This window comes from Mytilus galloprovincialis, chromosome 7 (genome assembly GCF_965363235.1).
Source record: "Mytilus galloprovincialis chromosome 7, xbMytGall1.hap1.1, whole genome shotgun sequence".
Lineage (NCBI taxonomy): Eukaryota > Metazoa > Mollusca > Bivalvia > Mytilida > Mytilidae > Mytilus > Mytilus galloprovincialis.
In genome coordinates this window covers 4428580-4437528 of record NC_134844.1, presented here as the reverse complement: position 1 = coordinate 4437528, position 8949 = coordinate 4428580, and positions in this window count along the sequence as shown.

Genomic DNA, 8949 nt, shown 5'->3' with positions numbered 1-8949 from the left:
CACTAATACGAATGATCAGTTTCACAAAAACTCTAACGACTAACGGTGAAAATGGTATAAGGATCATCCTTGTTAAAACGGTTCCTTTAATGTATTGAGTCACCATAGCGTAAATTTTTATGATTTGAATATCTAAACAAACGAACACAGGTACATAAAAACATTTAAAAAACCAATATCTGCAACATGACATCAAATGTTGCACATATTTGCAGTATTGTAAAATGATGCCCTTTAGCAGGTAACACGAGTACTAGTTAATGCACCGTGTAGAACGCCTCTTGCGGGGTGTCGGCTATGTTTGACATGGGGTGGCAATTTTGAAGCGACGAAAAAGTAACAAGGTAAGTTCAAGCATCAAAATTTCTTATTTCTAGAACTCTCAGTACCATATAATGTATTGCACGGAAGGAACCGCAACATAATATATTTCCTGAAAGCAGACGCAGTCGTTTTCAGTGCTCAGTTTTCTCAAACACCTCGCCCTAGTTTTCCGTGTTGCAGATTTTGAGGCTTTATATGCAAATTTCGGTATAAAAACTACTTTACACAGCCATCCCCCGTATCGTTTATATAGAATTGTATTCCTCTCATTGACTTATACCAAATACCAGTTTCTTAGTTAAAATTAATTGGTTTTAAAACTGTTATTCATCAAAATATAAAGTGTCGCTCGGGGTGTCAGATTTTGCGTCGCAAGGGGTAGAGGCTTGTCATAAAAAAAGAATACATTTTCTTATAAATCGATCTCTATCTGATACTTTTTAAATTCAAACACACCTACACAAATATGAACATAAATGTAACAGAAATTTAACCTAAAAAAACACAGGTTACATCAAATTCTTCAAATTTTATTCAATTCCGGTTCATTTAGAGATATGTATATAGTCAGAGTAGACCTTCAAAGTAGATATGAAATGATAGATGTGTAACAGAAAACGGATAATTCTAGCTGGGCGATTACGAACGAAATAACTGTCTTAAATCATTTTTTTATTGTAAACCTGTTCCGTTGTATATTTGTGTACAAGTCGTTGTTTTCTCATTGACAATTGTAGTATCATCGTCTTCAGGATTACTTGAAGTTGTGTTGTCATTCGCTGAAAAAGATGCCGGTGAGTGTTTCATTGAAGAGAGTGTTCTAAATCTTTAGGAGTAATGGATTTTTGCGTCGTGCACGAGTGCTTTTTAGATGAACCTGGTGATGAACTATGATGCATTTTGGCTGGTGGAGGCTTCGGGCATATCTTATATTGAGGACTATTTTATGATGTTTTGGTTTATTGAGCCATAGCCTTGACATTTTTTACCATGATAGTGATTGAAAAGGAAAAGAAATCGTTTACCAGCTTGAAAACTAAATATTTTAAGCCATTTTTTTACTATGAATGAAATCAAAAGCACATGTTTTCGAAAAACTAAGGATTTTCTTAACCCAGGCATAGATAACCTTAGATATATTTGGCACAACTTTTTGGAATTTGGATCCTCAATGCTCTTCAACTTTGTACTTGTTTGGCTTTATAAATATTTTGATATGAGCGTCTCTGATGAGTCTTATGTATACGAAACGCGCGTCTGGCGTACTAAATTATAATCCTGGTACCTTTGATAACTATTATAAGACCAAAAACAGGCAAAATGAAAAACCCTTACTTTGTCATGGTAAAGTAGATGTGAATGAAATCAAAAGCATATATTTCATAAGACCAAAAACAGGCAAAATGAAAAATCCTTGTTTTGTCATGGTAAAGTAGATGTGTTTGAAATAAAATGTATCATATGAAGACTAATATTATTTTTTATGACAAGCCTCTACCCCTTGCGACGCAAAATCTGACACCCCGAGCGACACTTTATATTTTGATGAATAACAGTTTTAAAACCAATTAATTTTAACTAAGAAACTGGTATTTGGTATAAGTCAATGAGAGGAAATACAATTCTATATAAATGATACGGTTGATGGCTGTGTAAAGTAGTTTTTGATACCGAAATTTGCATATAATGCCTCAGAATCTGCAACACGGAAAACTAGGGCGAGTTGTTTGAGAAAACTGAGCACTGAAAACAACGGCTTCTGCTTTCAGGAAATAGATTATGTTGCGGTTCCTTCCGTGCAATACATTATATGGTACTGAGAGTTCTAGAAATGAGAAATTTTGATGCTTGAACTTACCTTGTTACTTTTTCGTCGCTTCAAAATTGCCACCCCATGTCAAACATAGCCGACACCCCCGCATGTGGCGTTCTACACGGTGTAATGGGTTATTTCAAGAGTGTTTGGGAATTGTAGAGAACCTTACACTTACAATATTTCAAGTAAGTGTCGACTAATGTATGCTATGTATCAATTCACATACATATCTACATGGTCACTCGTCTTCAGCACATATCAATGTCGGATGAGAGAAGTCAAGTTTTATATTACCTTGTAGGCAAGGTGTTCGTATTTGTATAACTGTATGTCGTCATGTAACTGCACAGCAATGTATATTTCATGTTACAATCAAGGAAGCAGTTTCCTAAGACGTTTACTAAGCAGTTAGTCGTTTCTCAAGTACGAAAAATAAATATTTAGTAAGTTCTGTACGTTATTGACCTTAGTTGAACATTACAAGTTTGACTTTACAGAGAGTACCAGATCTGTAGTACATAATAAAAATAATTTCTTAAAATTAATACTTTTCCGAAAACAAACTCTAAAATAGTAAAATTGAGAAAGGAAATGGGGAATGTGTCAAAGCGACAACAACCCGACCATAGAGCAGACAACAGCCGAAGGCATCCAATGGGTCTTCAATGTAGCGAGAAACTCCCGCACCCGGAGGAGTCCTTCAGCTGGCCCCTTATAAAAATGCATGCTAGTACAGTGAAAATGGACGTCATACTAAACTCTGAATTATACACAAGAAACTAAAATTTAAAATCATACAAGACTAACAAAGGCCCGAGGGTCCTGACTTGGGACAGGGGAGTATCTATTTACAACATTAACTATGTACAAGGTAGATACGCTCATCGTATCGTATGCTCTGAAGGGTGTACTTAGGTGATCTAAGATGAAATTGAATAAATCAAGAATTCAAAATTGATACTTTAAGCTGGAAGAGTATTAGTTAAGAATCAAAATAAGCGAAAAATATTGATAGGTCATGGAGCTTCTTTTTTCAAGATATTTGATTTATAAAATATGTTGGGAAAAGGCTCACTCGGACTTTTACCTTATATTTGCATTGGTATTGTTTTGGTCTCAAATCAAAAGAAAGAAAATTTGCTTAAATTTTGTCAATGGTCTTTTATGAGCTATTAAGTTGTATGTTTAAAGATAAATATGTGTTATGGGACAAAATATTTTACTTTGTATCGTATGGAAAATCACCAAGGAGCCCGAACATTTGACACTTATTTCAAAACCTCACCTTAATACATCCTTAATGTCGGATGAGCGAGGTCCGGTTCGCAGATTTTCTATTACCTAGGCAATTTAAGATTGTTGTTTCATGTTTATTTGACTGTATGCCGTCATGTAAAAGGTATAATCGCAAAGATACTGAACTCAGAGGAAAATATAATCGAAAAGTCCAAAATCAAATGACAAAACACATCAAAAACGAATGGACAAGAACTATCATATTCCTGACTTGGTACAGGCATTTTCAAATGTAGAAAATGTTGGATTAAACCTGGTTTTATAGCACTAAACCTCTCACGTTGATGACAGTCTTATCAAATTCCGTTATATTTAAAATGATGCGTGAACTAAACAGACATAATAAGTAAAATAGTCAAAATATGGGTACAGCAGTCATCATCGTGTAACAATTTTAAAAGGAACAATTTAACAGAACACAAAAACATCTATCTACAAACACATTCATTGATTCGCGTGTCTGACGTCAGAAAAGTTTATACTTCACATATATTTGTCGTTCAATTTTTATACAAACAAATTTAAAATTTCTCATGTGCAATGTAAGAATACAGGGTTAAAAAATCAAAAGTATGTAAAAATTTATTTCAGAAATAGACCAAGATTTAAAATAGTCCAAACTTTACATCAATGGATATTTCATGTTACAATCATTAGACAGATTTGGCTATTCTTTGATACCCTTTTGGTAACATGACTTTCACGTGATTATATTTTATACATCTCTATCTTTCAAAATGTTTTGGTTTGATCATTCCTGTTGAAGATAAAATCAAAAAAGTACTTTGGAAACACAAAATTAAGTGTCATTTTCATTTACCAATGGGTAAATTATTGTTATTTTACAAAAGGACAAATAAGTTGTCATATATATTGATATTAGTGGTTGGTATTATGTTGCAATATGGCATTTGGTGATTTCAATGAGATATTCATGTCACTTAGAATTTTAAACCAGTAAAAATTATCAAATGAATATAAACACTTCCAGTTTGTGAATCATTTTAAAGAGCTTGAAATAAAGCTGTATATCGTCCGTATTCATTAAAACGTCCGCCCAGAATAACTATGGATTGCTAAGACTCATATGACGAAATATCTACTTGTTCATGTGTATCATATTGTCATGGAAATTGGAACTATTGGAAATTATGATGTGCCTATTTACCTTCTCATTTGTTAATCCTTTGTCAAATGTTTAATTTTGATGTCCGAGCAAGAAAATAGATGTGCATTCTTATTTACAACGCAAATCATCCGATATAAATAATGGTTGATTTTCATGATAATTTTGTGGTAGATGAGGACAAGAATTTACTAGATTTGTACCGTGCCGGTTCAGTTATATCCTATATATCAATGCTTATGAACATCGTCATATTTACTATACTCTGTCGTAAAGCTTTGCGTTCACCTGCTACAATACTCATGCAAGGTTTAGCTGTAGCTGATTTATTAACGGCGATTTCGTGCTATGGACTTGAACCAATATTCCTGTCACAATATGTTTGCCATCGATTTGATGCATTTTACGCGTGTTATTTACCATATCCGTATTGTTCTATTTCTTCTCATCTCTCAATATTATCCTTCACATTCCACAATGTATCAGCAATGATCACAACATGTCTCGGGATACAAAAGGTCATAGCCATCCTTTTTCCAGTTTGGACTAAAAATGAGCTGACCAGACAAAGAGCTGCAATTTGTTGTGTTATTTGTTTCTTATTGTCCATAACAATAGGTATTCCACGACATTTCAGCATTTGGTCTGAGAGTGTTGACGATTCTTCTTTAGGTGATAATCTTTGTCTTATTTATTCCGGAGGTAATGGGATAGTAGAATACTCATCTGTAACATATCTCCTGATCCAAACCGTTCTTTTGACAAGCTGTTGTCTAGTAATGCTGACATCTACAATATTCATCGTCTACAAGTTAATCACTAACAAGTTCGGGGGTCGGATGACAAATCAAAGGAGACAAGAAAGAAGATCAGTTGCAATGGTTATTTTACTTTTAATGATATTCATCATTACAGAAGTTCCAAAAGTATTTGTGTCCGTGGGGTGGTGGTTTGAATACCTTTACGGTCATTATATGATCGACTTTCCATGGAGAGTGGTGCTGATACAAAGGTATGAATATGCAATGTCATTGTGGCTGGAGTATTTTATAGATCCGCTTATAAGTTACAATGATTATTCTGGATATTTCATTTTCCCTATGCTAATGGAAGGTATAAGGCTATTTACAATTATAGGTTGTATGTCAAATTTTATCATCTATATTATGATGTCAACAAAAATGAGGAATGAAATCGTTTTGCTCCTCAAGAAAATCATTACCCGCTGTACACACAAGGATCAAATGAACCAAATAAGGGAAACTAGACTTGATAGAACACAACTAACAGGGATGATTACAACAGAACGACCAGGACATAGACATGCACATGAGATAGATATGAATACGACGGTACAACCAGGACATAGACATGCACATGAGATAGAGATGAATACGACGGGACAACCAGAACAAAACCGTTCACATGAGGTAGAGATGAATACGTCGGAACAGCAAGACCAAAACTGTTCACATGAGATAGAGATGAATACGTCGGAATACCAAGGTCAAAGTCTTACACATGAGGTAAAGATGAATACGTCGGCACACCAAGGTCAATTTTCACATGAGATGGATATGAATGCGTCGGAACACCAAGGTCATAACCGTTCACATGAGATAGAGATGAATACGTCGGAACATCAAGGTCAAAGCCGTACACATGAGGTAGAGATAAATACGATAGAACAACCAAGACAAAGCCGTACACATAAGGAACGCATAAATACGTTGGAACAACCAAAACAAAACCGTTCACCTGAGATAGAGATGTATACGTCGAAACAACCAGGACAACGCTGTACACATCAGGTAGACGGGAAATCGATAGAACAAACAGGACAAGGCTGTACACATGAGGTAGACAGGAAATCGATAGAACAAACAGGACAAAGCTGTACACATGAGGTAGACAGGAAATCGATAGAACAAACAGGACGAAGCCGTTCACATGAGATAGAGATGAACACGTCTAAACAACCAATACAAAGCCGTTCACTTGAGGTAGAGATGAATACGACAGACCAACCAGGACAAAGCCGTACAACTGAGATAGTAACGATAACGGAAGGGGATAACTTCCTGCTTTCATAGTAAGCATATTAACATATTATAACAATTGTTTGCTTTGTGATTTATAAATGCTTTTATTTATCAGAAAAGAGAACCAAATATGTGAATATGATGTCAGTCCTAAAAAACGAAATTGATACACAAATTTTATATCATCCGGAAAATTCCTTTTTGAGAAAATTTCAAAGAAATATTTTAGAAATTTGATTCTCTGTCTGTCTTGTTTACATTTGATTGACCTACATTTTTGAGAATCACAAAAATTTCATTGAAATAAAAAGAAGAAAAATTTCTAAACAAAATTGCTCTTTAATTTTTTGTTTGAATATCAGATATATTATATTATTCAATGTAAAGTGTATTTGAATGCTAAGATACTATCTAAAAACCAATCATAATTCAATTATACTGACCTCTTGATCTGATCGAAACCATGCTCTCTCACTTTCGATTAATCAGAAACTAAAAGCTAAACAAAAAACGGTCAAAGTTCCGTCTTCATTTTCATTGTTAAGTAAAGTTATGCACACATGTTGTAGACAGCTATTACTCTGTAAATTGTAACTAACACGCAATACTATGTAGAATTATAAAAAGTTTGCCAATGAAATCCCCTGGTTTTATTGGTAATTAACCATACAGGGCAAAACCTTAGTGCCATTGTTGTAACATCAAGGGGATTTGTTAACAACTATTATAGTGAAATAAAGTATCTGAAGTTGAAAAAAAAAGCTTTCATAGTAAGCTTATACATGTATTATCCTTTAATTCGTGATTTTATTCATTACTTATTAATATGTCGCAATGTGAAGTTTGTTTATGTTATTATCCCCCGTGAAAATTAAGAATATTTTTAAAATTTATTTCTCAGTTAAAATTAGTTTGGTTGTGACTTTTATGTTCCTTTTAGACATCAAGCTTTTAACATTTTTACGTTTTTTCTTAAGAAATTCATTTGAATGTTTAGATATAATCGTTCCTAAAATAAACAAGAAACAATATCTAGAAAGGCGTTTCATACAAACGACATATATACACTCTATTGAAAATGACCATCATGGATGCGAGGACTTCATAACTATTGTGGATAGCAAGTACATATATAAAAACACTTTTTGGTGAAACAACGCAATTAATGAAATCATATAAGATAAAATTTGGAAATCAAATTTTAAGTCTCGCTTTTACAAAATATCTTTGAAATTCAATTGTAATTCTTTTCTCTCTCGTTAAATGGCCATGTTGAAACATTGGTAAGCACTCACATGAAATATTTGATAAAACAGTCTGATTAATCTAATTAACCAGTTACATGTACACAAGTTGGTTTTTGTGACAACACTTAATGAATTATGTTTTATAAAACAAATTTAGTTAAACTTGTTTTATGAAAATAATAAGTATAGATTGTTTTTATGAACATACTGAGTATGTATAGTTTTATGAAATTCTTAGTATAGCTAGTTTATATAAAAAAATACTTTGTATATGTAAATACTAAATATAACTTTTTTTTGTTTTAAGAAAATATTTAGTATAGCTAGTTTGTACTACAATCTTAGTACCGCTCGGTTTTATGAACACACTTAGTGTAGCTCTTTTATGAAAATATTTAATATAGCTTGTTTTATGAAAGCACTTACTAGTAGTATCGTTCGTTTTATGAAAGCACTTAGTATCGTTCGTTTTATGAAAATATTTAACTAGTTTTAAGAAACATTTTTTTTTATATAAATAATAATACTAAGTATATTTCGTTACTGCGTTTGACTATAAAATACATGGTTACGCATCTTATGTTTTTTGTGTGAGAGTCATTTGTTGTAAAAGATTTTATGCACTAGCGATAACTAAGTACTAAGTTCAGTATAGTAATTTCTTACGATCAGGACACATCCAAGATGGCTACACATTACTTATGTAATCACAGGTTTGAATCTAATGCTGATTGTCAGGCTACTTATTGAAAATCAATGTGTCAAAATAAAATGAAAATACTTTTTCTCTACTTTCTTAAAAAAATGAAAAGTGTTTTGGTTAAATTTGAATTTGAAGCCATATGTGTAAAACTGTTTTTATCTAAAATATCTAAAAGTGTAATGCTTATTATCGTTAATATAGCAGACAAAAAACATTAAACTAAGAGTTCTGTATTAATGGTTTTTTTTTTAAAACCATACATATACCAACAAACAAAAGAGATTAAACGCCTTAATTTTACAAGATTTGATAATATATTTTGGTAGATTCCCCACTTCCTGGTTAATGAATAAAACATTACCTTTCTTTTAAAATACCTCTCTGATCATAGGAAG